The sequence below is a fragment of the Pinus tabuliformis genome, chromosome 4_2, assembly GCF_031772625.1.
Source record: "Pinus tabuliformis cultivar Carrire ecotype Pingquan chromosome 4_2, CPIR1, whole genome shotgun sequence".
NCBI classification, from domain to species: domain Eukaryota; kingdom Viridiplantae; phylum Streptophyta; class Pinopsida; order Pinales; family Pinaceae; genus Pinus; species Pinus tabuliformis.
Genome location: NC_142304.1, coordinates 62,514,773 through 62,527,049, shown reverse-complemented (window position 1 = coordinate 62,527,049; position 12,277 = coordinate 62,514,773).

The following is a 12,277-nucleotide window of genomic DNA, read 5'->3' as shown; positions in this document are numbered from 1 at the left end:
TGCCTCCTCCTTCGAGTCTTTGCCAACTCCAAAGCTTTCAGGGGAAAGCAAACTTTTTACGACAATTCATTCCTAACTACGCCGAGGTTACAAAGGGTTTTACCTAGTTGTTGAAACAGAATACTCCATTCTATTGGGATGAGATAGCTCAGAAATCTTTTGATGCACTCAAACACGCATTGACCCATGCACCGTTATTGCATCCTCCCAACTACAACCAGGATTACTTCTTGTATCTCACCGCCTCTCATTCCACCATTGGAATGCTCTTAGTTCAGGAAGATGAATTTGGTACTAAACATATGATATATTACCTTAGTCGAACTTTAAATCCAACTGAGCTAAAATACTCACATGTGGAGAAATTGGCATTGGCAGCTATTCAAGCTGTCCAACGTTTTCGTCACTACATTTTACTACGTAAAACTACAGTAATTTCAGATTGCAACCCTATGATCTACATTTTGACCAAACAATTGCTAGGGGCAAGTACTCTAAATGGATCGTCATCCTGCAGGAGTTCGACTTGGAATTTGAAAAATCTAAGTCTAAGAAATCTTTAGTTTTTGCGGAATTAATGTGTGATTTCCCGCGTGCTGACACGGAGACTATGGCAGAGGAGCCCATTGCGGACGAATCCTTGTTTCTAATTAGCACTTTAGATCCATGGTATGGGGATATCATCGTTTATCTCCAGACCCAATCCTTTCGGCCGAAAATTTCAAGGTCAGAACGTCGGAAAATACGATTACAGTCCCAACAATACAGGATTATTGGAGATACTCTTTATCGCCATGGGGCAGACTCTATTTTTTGACGTTGCTTAACTCACGAGGAAGCTAAAATGGTTCTAAATGACTGTCACTTTGGAGTGTGTGGTGGTCATATGTCTAGGTATGCCACAACCCAAAAGATATTGCGCGCTGGCTACTTCTGGCCGTCTTTGTTTAAAGATTGTATTACTGCGGTCCGAAAATGCCACAACTGCCAAATTTTTGATCGAAAGATGCGCACTCCACCTACTCCTCTCCACCCTATAATTGTCATTGGTCCTTTTGCCAAATGGGGTATCGATTTTATTACATGTAACCCTCACTCGGCCGGGGGGCATGTGTATATCATCCTCGCGGTAGATTATTTTACCAAGTGGGCCGAGGCGATGCCTAAATTTGAGGCAGACGGCAAGACAGCTGCAATTTTCGTGTTCAGTCATATAATTGCTAGGTTTGGTGTCCCGCAAGTGATAATCACTGATCATGGGTGTCATTTTCGAAACGTTATGATGACCAAACTTACAGGCCAGCTTGGTTTGCGTCACGATAGTTCAACCCCTTATTATCCACAAGCTAATGGTTTGGTTGAATCCATCAACAAAGTTTTAGTCATCATGATCGGACGAATCATTGGGATTCATCGGTCGAATTGGCATAACATGCTATTTTCAACGCTTTGGGCGTACCGAACTTCAGTAAAAACATCAACACGGTTCACTCCTTTCCAACTAGTCTATGGTATGGAAGCTGTGTTACCCATTGAATGCAAAATCCCGTCACTGCAAATGGCCATCGAGTTACTTCCAGCCACTTCCGAAGAAGAAAAGCATTTGTTATACTTGGCTCAATTAGATGAGAATCAATGTGATGCTGCATTGGTGATCGAAACTCACGCAAAATGTATGAAAGCTCAGTATGATCGAAATGTGACCCCTCGAAATTTTTCGGAAGGAGATATAGTCTTAGTTTACGATCAAGCTAATGATAAATTAGGCGCTGGAAAATTCATTCCTATGTGGCATGGTCCCTATGTTGTCAAGCGAAATCTAGCAAAAGGGGCCTATGAATTGGTAGACTTTGACGGGGACTCTTTGGGTAAACCCAGAAATGGTCTTTACCTGAAGAGGTATTATGCTTAAAGAATGGGTATGGAGATTTTTAGTTAGGATAGCTTTTATTTCTAGCTGGTGTGTTTTAGTTTAAACAATGTGCTTAGCTTAGAGAGTGTTGTTTTGTCATTATTCCTGCTTATCTTGGTTTTACTCTTGATATTGCAGATGTCGATGCCTCTCCAAACATACATTGGTTTCGTCGATGGTGCTTGTCATAATACACAGAACATTTCTTCCGCAGATTGGGTTATCTATTCGCCCTCTGACGAGTTAGTATCTATGCATGGGGTAAGCCTAGGTCAAACAACGAGCAACATTACTGAGTATAGTGAAGTGATTGAGTTATTATCTGAATCTATTTCATTTGGGATTTAGAGTTTGATAGTGAGGTTAGATTCTGAACTCGTTGTATTACAGCTTAATAGAGTGTATGCCATTAGAAATCCAATGTTATTAAGATTATTCTTGAGAGTGCGTCTCTTAGAACGTGAATTTGATTATATTGAGTATCAGCATATTCCAAGATCTTTAAATACATTAGCAGATGCAATTTCTTCTCGAATGTTAAGTAGACATTTGCAATAATCATACATGTAAATTTAAAACCATTCCATAACATGATTTACAAGATAAGCCGGTAATAGTGATATATATATATATATATATATATATATATATATATATAGGAGTGTGTCAAAAAATACATCATCCTCGATCATAGGTTGAAAAACACCTTATGATTGCCAAAAATGATAAGTACAAAAAACAAAAATGTCATATGTGCCCACAATAGGCGATCATCCTATCACTGGTGATGATCTCGATAAGAAACCACTGCACGTGCCACCTTGCAAAGGAACCTCCTAAAAGGTCCTGGGACCCCAATCACATAGCGCTGAAGTCGACGAGGAATGTCATCTATAGTGGTCTCCGGAATATCTCCTGTCAAGCGCTCGAGATGACCCTCCAACTCGGCCAAAACCTCTACTGATTCGTCCTGTGGGGCTAGCGCGGCTGTAACTAGTTGTTTCCTCTCGTAAGGCCGGAGAGCGGCTGGTCGCTGTGGACCCATATCTGCATTTGAAACTTTTGCTATCAGTTTTGGGACGATGGAAAAATAACAATAAAAATTAAAATAAGGAAAAAGTTGAAAATGATTTTACTTGAGTCATCCCACTGCTCTCCTAGTGGAAGAACCATGTCTGGGTCACCACGAAAATCTACCCCAACGTAAGGGAAGTCCTGAATAGAAAAAACCTAGTTTTCCAACCATTGGACATACTCAGGTTTGAATCGAGCAACCTCTGTCCTCTCGTCCCGATGACGGGCCATAACTGCAACCCATCGCATCAGTTTGGGCTCTCGAGGAAGCCCAGCTCCAACAGTAAGGTGCTGCGGGATCAACATGGGAACCCTCTCCAGACCAAAACTCACAACCAAAGCCCCATAACCAAAGGTCTTTAGTTTTCCATTCTTGGCCCTGGTCAGTTGGCCTTTCACATTGGCCAACACAGCATCGCACCAGTTGAAGATGGTGTCTCGAAAGCAATCAACTGCCATACGCATCTGGGATCTGGTGTGACAGTAAACGCGATCACCATGAGTTCAGGAAGGGATATGGTTTTTATGTCTATCCCTTTGTCTCTGGCCTGGTTATTGCAGAACTCTAGCTGGAGGCTATCGACAGACTGGCCACCTGGCCTAGCCCCGAATAGAGTCAAGTCTTTGCCTCTCTTAGGCAAACCAGTAAAGAAATATATGTCTGCCGGCTCGATTTCGAGCTGGTGGCCACCAATGAAGAAGAACTAGTCCTGTATGCTCCATCTGTCAACCAGCCACTGTAAGAAATCCACCTGAGCCCTCATGCCACGAATGGCCCAGAATTTGTACAAGCCGCACGCCTTCAAAGCATCAAGCGAAGGTTGATGATTCCATGTTGCAGCATCCACGTCATCATGCTCTAGTTCACACCAATCTAGCATGATGTACTCTCTGCATCAAGTAAAAAGATAAATTAGGATGCTAGAAATTATTTTGTTTGGGCCAATTTTGAGAAATTTTGGGTTAAAAACCCTTGCGGCGGGGACTGCACCCTCCGGGTTAGACACAGTGCATGGGACTGCACCTTGTCTACATGGAAGGTGCAGACCCTGACTTTTTCCCAATGGAGAAAAAGTTGGGGTCCACGGGTCAACAGTGGTACACCTGCAGGCCCCCGCGCGCGGGTTTTAAGCCTAAAAACCCTCAAAAAAATGAAACGAAAGCCTCAAACAAGAAATGAAACGCTTAAAAATGAAGAGTAGGATGATGTGGATTACCTGGAGAAGACGGCGTTCGATTCCGACGGTTGGATTTTCCGCAATCTTCATGGGAAGTTTTCTGGACAAAAGCACTATTTTCTCACCCAAAACTCAAACGGTAAAAATGAATTGATGAAGGCCCTTTTATAAGTTTTTTGAGTAAATAAATTGCAAATTTGTTTATGTTTCACTTTGGAAAGGTATTTTTGCAACATTTTTATCCATTTCAAAAAGGTATGAGTAATGTTTGCGTTTTTGTTCAGGATAACGGATTATTCAGGTGAAATCTATCATTTTCGATGAAAAACATTTAGAGTCATCTTTAAGCCCTTTTCTGACTCCTAAAACATGAAAAGATCGCCGAGTTTTTCTTTTAAACTCGTTAAAATGGAATTAAAAGACGGTCCACTTACAACTCTTTTCTGACCATAAAAACATGAAAAGATTGCCAGATTTTTGTCGTTTCGAATTCAATATTGGTTATAAAACGACGTGTCGTTGATCGCTTTTTTACTTTTTCAGATCAAGGGCACTAATTACGAAAAGTAATCCTTGGTCGTAAAATATCAAGCGGTTCTCTCAAGTATTATTTTATACTTTTTCGGGCTTGGGAGACATAAATTTATGAAAAAGGTCAACCCTGGAGTCTTCTTAAGTTTTTTCAGACTCTCTAAAATCGAAAAATGCCGAGTTTCTCCTATACTGGACTCGTTAGAATTTCACAGTAAAGGACCTGTTCAATTACAAACAGGAACGAACCACTCCTTCTTAGGGTTCGAATTTAAACTAAGTTGGACTCATCCGAAGGATGAGCTTATAATCAAGCAAATGTTATCCTCCTCAATCTTATCAAAAATAAAGAGGTACTTGCCAGAAATGGTGAGGGAAATTAGAGAAAAATGAGCCCGTTTGTCATACTTTGTAACCACTCTTGAACACGACACTTTTATTCACCTGGGTTGGGAAATCCTTTGCCTAACAGTTGATCAAACCACATTGAAAGTCTTCAGCCAATTTCTGGGTATTAACTTTGGGTCAATTGTCACCAAACCATCTCTTGTGTCGTTATGTGTTTAAGAGGTCACTTCCAATAAGCCATTCATCTGCAAAATATCTATCATCCATCTTGACCATCCCTGAGTTAGTCCTTGCAACTAAATTTCTTCAACTTGATCTATGATTTCGTGTTGTGGGCTTTCCTGCGACGGATCACTTTCTATCGACTTCAGCTCATTATCTAGAAAGATGATCTAGAAATCGTCAGTACCTTGGAGTCTGCATGCCTCAATGACAGGTTTCTCGCCTTTGACGACAGGTTGCATCATAGACCTTTGATCAAAGGATTCTGTGACATGTTCGACATCAACAAATTTATTCACATCTCATGGATTGTACTGAGTACTTTGAGAACCATTGAAATCACTGGTGGTTTCTCTCACACTTGTTAACGGTTTACATCATTGACTGGTAATCAAGTGGTTTCTACCATGTTCAACTTCAACACATTTATTCGCATGGATAGAATCGTACTATGTCGAGAAGTAGAAATGAAGACCCTGGATCTAGTTTCCACAATCCAGGCTGCGAGGAATTTTGTATTCATTATATAATGGACTATTCATAAACAGATGGTTGCGTCCATACTGTGTCCACATGAGTCTATACTTGTGATGTATTACAATATCATTCCTGTATCAGAGCAGTAGTTAGTTTTCTAAGTTAGTTTTGATCTGAGTATGGGAATGCCTACCTCAGCGATGATATGATCTCATATATATATCTTGCATTGAATGTTTTTACAGGTTCCAACCGGGCTCTCCACAAGATGATCCTCGAAATGATAAAGTACTTCACTCTTCCTAAATGATAAATGAAATCCTCATCTACTACAGACTTCGCACTTTAGGGGGCAATCTGTTGCACAAAAATATCATCACCATGATTATTTGTACTCAGTATGGGTCTATCATCACTTGTACTGTCCTCCTAAGCAAGTCTCAGAGCTCAGCTCTTCAAGTCAAGCTTTGAAAATGAGAGAAAGACATTGAAAATCAATGAAACTCTGGTTCCGCACTTTCTCTCATTGTTACCTGCAGTCCCGCACCTTCTGTTTACAAAAACTGTGGACCTGCTCGTTCTGTCCCTAAAGGTGTGGGTGCGGACCCCTGTGAAAGTCAAAAAGGTGCAAGTTCATTCTAAAAAACTCACTTTGGGTTAATTCTAGATGATTCTAGAAGGAATTTTGACGTGGATTTGCTGCTCTTAGGTGGTTCATGCTTCCCAAAAGAGAAGGAGCTAATCCCTTGATGAGAGGAGCTATCCCTTTGAAGGAGGGCTTTATCCCTTTGAAGGAGGACCAAGTAACTTCCCTCCATTGCACTAGAAATTGAGGCATTGGGCTGGTTACTGGGGAGGCCAGAAGCTGAACATTTTTTAGGGTAAATGCTGGTGAAATTAATACTTCCTAGTTGAGCTTGAGAGGAGAGATCACATACCTTTTTGGCTTCATTGGGAAGAGAGTGAAACTTGTCAAAGTAGAGGAGACTTCTTGCTGTACCCTGGGAGGAGCTTGTACAGCATCAAGGCACAGGTTGTAAAGTTCTTCTTCTTTTGAATTAATACAATCAAACTCATTTTTCTCAACAAGTATCTCATGTTATTTGTTTCATGAATTCCTTGACTTTCATGTTAAATATATTTTATGATATTGGCTTTTCTGGTGCTTTTTAATTTGTTTGCTTGTTTGTGTTTGCAGATTCGCAACAAAGGAGCTCATTTGGATCGAAGGAGCGAAGGCTTCCACAAACTCGCGTTGGACCTAAGGTAGGCCCTAAAACACTTGTTTTCCTTTGTTTATAAAAGCATATTTAGAGAAAGATAGTGCCTGATTGGTTTGCTTGTCATTAAGTCTTCTTCAGATTCTAGGAAGGTCTATCTTGTCCGCAAGATTGGCTTATTCTATGTGACACTCCACAACAATCTTCTATCATCAAAGCCATGAAAATAATGCAGGTCGGTATGACATGTGCTAACCCCTAGTGATACTGGGCATCAAATGACTCCAGCGGGCCATCTGTGGATTGCATGGCATAGGAGGATCTACCTCAATTAGCTGATACTAGAATGGTGCCACCCATTCCAAGAAAAAGGTCATAAACACATATCCAAAGAAAAATTTGTTCATATTTCCCGCCTTAGATTTGGACAGTTGCCGCTTGATGTTGATCTTCATGGCTTCTACTCTGTTGAAGATCATAGGAGTTGTATAGTCATTAACATAAAGAAACTTCGACTTTTTGGTCTCATGTTCTGCCTGACACCCCACCACTCTATTAATGGTCAACATAAGCACTCTCAGTGTCAGATCCTGAAAACTGGAAATCTCAATCTTCTCACTTTTATATTTCAGGGCCTCAGGGCAGTGTTCAACAAGCAATGAAGATATGCTTGCCCCAATCAGTCATGACCCATACAAGTGCACTGGTTCCCCTCTACGGGATAGCCTAGTGATGAAGTATATATCTAAAGTTTCCAACTCCATCTCCTGGTCACCAATGAAAAATATCTCCCAATTAATGTCCCAAACACTAATAAGATACCGAAGTAACTTGGGCTAGGCCTGCATCCCTGGCATGAGAAAGAATTTGAGAAGCCCGCAAGTGCTCAAAGCTTCTAGGAAATTTGGTTCATTCATTGCTTGGGTGTCAACATCATCATGTTCCCGTTCTTTCCAGACCACCATTTTCAACGATTCTTTCCTGCTAAAGCAATTAATTTGAGTCAACAATAATACTTGGCCCATAAAATTTTAGTTTAAACAATGATTTTTTGAGGGAGTAGGGTTTTACCCTATTCACGGTGCCAGCGCAGCTAGCTTTGTTAATCACCCTCGGCTGGCATGATTCTGTGCCTAGAAGTCACACAAACCGAGGGTGAAAGCGTTTTTTAAAAACCCCCTCAAAAAACTAAAAAATGGTTAAAAACATAAATAAAGGACATGGAAATGGAGCTCAGGACTTTGGCTTTTACCTAGAACTGGCGGCTCATTGATTGACCTCCCAGATCTTCTACAATCTACTCTGGAAAAATTAGGGAAAGAGTGAGTAAAACGTTTTTCACAGCAAGGTAAAATGGTAAATGGTAAAAATATATTTACTTTTCTCCTTTTTATTCACTTTTTCATGCAAATATCAGGTTTTTTTAAATATTTTGACCTATTTTTCCTCAAGAGCTAGATAATACACTTTACCTTTTTGTGCAGCAATAGGTAATGGATGTTCGATGGTGGTGATGAGTCACATTTCACCTCTTTTCTCGACTCGTTAAACTCATATGAAAATATGGTTGAGTATTTTTCCCTTTTGACTCGCAAAAGAAAATAAAATGGGGGGTTCCCTTTCAGCTCTTTTATGACCCCTTAAAAGTGAAAAGATGGTGGAGCCCTTGTCATTTCGAACTCGTTAATGGATGTGAAACATTGTGTGCCTAGTATAAGTTTACCCATTTTTCGGGCTGGGAGGCCCTATTTACGAAAAAGGTACTCCTTGACTGAAATGGTCTAGCGGTCCTCTCAAGTATCATTTTCTACCTTTTCAAGCTCGAGAGTTACAAATGTACAAAAAGGGACCATGTGGAGTTTTCTTTTCTGTGTCTTTTTCAAACTCTCTGTTATCACCTGGATTGAACCTCAGGATGAAGGAAGGCAATGCCAGGGTAACCACAAACCACGCTTCGCCAAGTAGCTAGCCCTACTATGTCAGGAGAGGGTTCTCTCTGTAAAGATCTTAGCTAAGATGACTAGATTGAGAAAATGATATTAGGCTAGGTATAGTAGCTTAAGGTTTGATTCAATTTTGAAGGGTCTTGTTGGATTAGGAGGAGACAAACAGTTAGGGCAAGGAAATTAGGTCAAAACTGCAGGGTGTTCAATGGGGCAAGGTAGGCACAAGGCTCAACACTCTAGGGTTTTATGGGTGAGTTGTTTCAAGGTAGGTGATGAGCTAGAAATAGCATGTAAGCAACATGGATTCTCCCTAAACTGAAGAAAACATAGACTGTGAATATTTTCCCAAAATAGAGCATAAATATTATGGGTTCTACCTATAAACTTGAAAACATCCACTTAAAAGCAATGAAATGATTGATGAAGTATAAAAAACATTTTAACATATGATCACAATAGAGAAAATGGAAATGAACATCATACCACATGGATCCAAAAGAAATAGTTGCAACTTTTCATTAATCTCCTGCTAAAAACTGATGCAAAATGATGTTTACTCAAAGCCTAAGCATCCAACTAAGTCCAACCTTTATAATGAGAAAGAAGAAGAAGATACAAACATTGATTCAACCTCCTCCAATCCTCAGGGGTCGAATTCCTAAGGATGAGAAACTAATCCATCAAAAACTAAACAAGAAACTGGAATCTAGTCAACTTAACAACTTGCCTCTAAAAGTGAGGAAACTGATTCATTTGTCCTCAAGATAAATTTTAATCTAATTAAACTACCTTCTAGTACTTATCATCCATCCTATTTACATGCCTAGTCACCATTTACATCAGTAAAACACCATCCATGAGAGGAAACCCAAAATTATAGTCAAGGCACAATGAAGTGGGAACCCAACACAATTTTTGTCCTACGAACAACGCCCAAGCTCTATGCGCAGCACTTTGTTCATGACCATTATGGAGGTCTTCCCAGTGTCAAAATTGAGCTCATGATAGCTCATTGGAATCTCTTCAAGTATACTTTCCATAACATGTTGAATTTGGTCATTTGGAGTTCATTTGACCCCTCACACACTTATTCTCCCAAGACTACTTCTATGTCTCAAAAAGAGGGCAAAAAGGTCATTTTTTGGGTGTTTTTTGACCTTTTGATTGACTAGTTCTGCTCTAAAATCTTAGAAAATGCACAAGGTGCATATACTCATCATTTTGAATCCAAAAATTCTGACCATTTCCTCATTGGATACCCCTAGGAAAAGCCCAGCGCCAGTGGCATTGCGCATAGGGCCAAAATTTCTGTGTCAAAAATTGCCAAATTCTTCAAAAGGAAAAAAATTCATCAAGCCCTACTTAAAATTTGTGGAAAACACCACCATCAGGTGTCTTCATTAGCCAAGGAAGCTTTAGCAAGAAACCTAAGCCTATCATACTCCTTTTTTCCTTCGAGTGCTTGTTTTAGCCTTCTTTCCATTTGCTTGACCCTTATGTTGTAAATCTTGTTTCGGGTCCTGTAATGGCAAGCCATGTGCCTCATGATTCGATTGTCCTTGTTGGCCTTTTGGAGCAGCTTCTCCAAATGAAAATTGACCCTATCAAGCCAAGTTTCTCTATCCTCATCAATTTCCTTCTCAATTCTTTGCTTTGTAGTCAAGGTAGCCGATGTTTCTTCCTCTTGCATTGCTGATTTGCCCTTGTCACTTTTCCTCTTTGCTTTGAGAAGTTCCAACTCCATGAGGACTTGTTTGTCACTTAGCTTCTTCTTCTATTTCTTGAGGTATGAAATTACATACTTAGCTCTCGCCAAGTTGTCTATTAGTGCTTAGATATGTGCATCTTTTTCCCTTCTGGTTATGTTTTCGTTTGTTACCTCATCTTGGGCCTCCAAGTCGATTGTCTCAATGCCATGATGGATGTGTGGTTGTTCTGGTTCATCATCTTCCATCAAATCAAAATTTCTTTCCTCCTCATCATCAAGGCTTTCCTCCAACACCTTTTCTTTCCCTTTATGCAGCTGCTGCACAAGTTGTACCTATTGTGTCGATGATGAAGGCAAAGCCCCTTCCACATTTTGTGGAGCAAGCATTTGCCTATGAGCTGATGAAGAAGGTAAGGCCCCTTCCACATCAAGTGGAGTAAACACTTGCATATTTGTTGCAAATAACTTTATAGCCCCTCTCTAATATGTCTTCTAGGATTTTGGTACCTCAACAGCTTTAGTCTCTTTAACCTTCTCATCTTTCTTTACTTTGGCACTACTGGAACGCCTTGTTGCTTCTTGAGGCACCGACGGAGGAATCTGAGGACCCCTGAAGATGTCATTGGAAATTAATGTCTCCTAGGAGATGTTAAGGAGGTTGAGATGATGTAGCACATTCATCTTAATCAGGGAATAGTGATAGAGACTACTCATTTGTTGGGGGTATGGCTTTTTATGTACAATGTAGACCATCTTCTCAATGTTCATGAATAAGAAATATGGGATGTTCAACATTTTCACTCTTGTGAAATGCATAAGAAGCCTAATGTGATAAGTGTATAATCTAGAAAATCTGCCCTCACATGTAAAATACTTCATAATGATCCTCATCATAGGGGTATACTTTTCTTCAAGGAACCTGAAAGGAAAGGTCCTATTCTTTTCATTTTTGTACCTGGATTTGGTGTATGGATCATAGTAGTGCTCATCCAAATCTTGTGCCTTATACAATTTTTCCCCCACATTTGGAATCCTTATGGCATCAGCAATGATGGAGGATGAAACTGTAAATGTCGCCCCAGCAAGAGTTACTTTGTTATCACGGAGATTGGTTACAAAAAACCTCATCAACTCAGGATGATGTTGAACTCTTTGTACTTGCTCAAAAAACTCATAACACCCTAGATTCCTGAAACAAGTGACATTCATATGAGAATCCTATAACCCTCTGATATTTGATAGTTCCTCCCTAATAATTCTACCTCCCTTATGTGGTTTTCTCTGATATTGAGGTTCATCTCGCAAACTTTCACTGCCATTGTTTTCCTCCTCCTCATAATCTCTATCCTCTTTGTCCATGTTTGTTGAATTTTGAAGCTTTGTAACCCTAGAGAAGGTAATCAAGGAGTGAGTTATGGTGAATAGGAATAGGGGAAGGGGAGATGATCTTATGCAGTGTAGGATGGAATATGTATGATATGAGAGTGAGAAGCAGGGTATTTCTCTTTGGTAGGGATTGTTTAGTAAATAGGGTTTTAGGAATTTTTTTGGGGGATTAGGGTCTAAGGGATAATTGGAGGAATGTGTTTGAGGGAATTAGGGTGTAAGGAATAGGTGGAGGGATATATTTGATGGAATCAGGGTATAAGGAATAGGTGGAG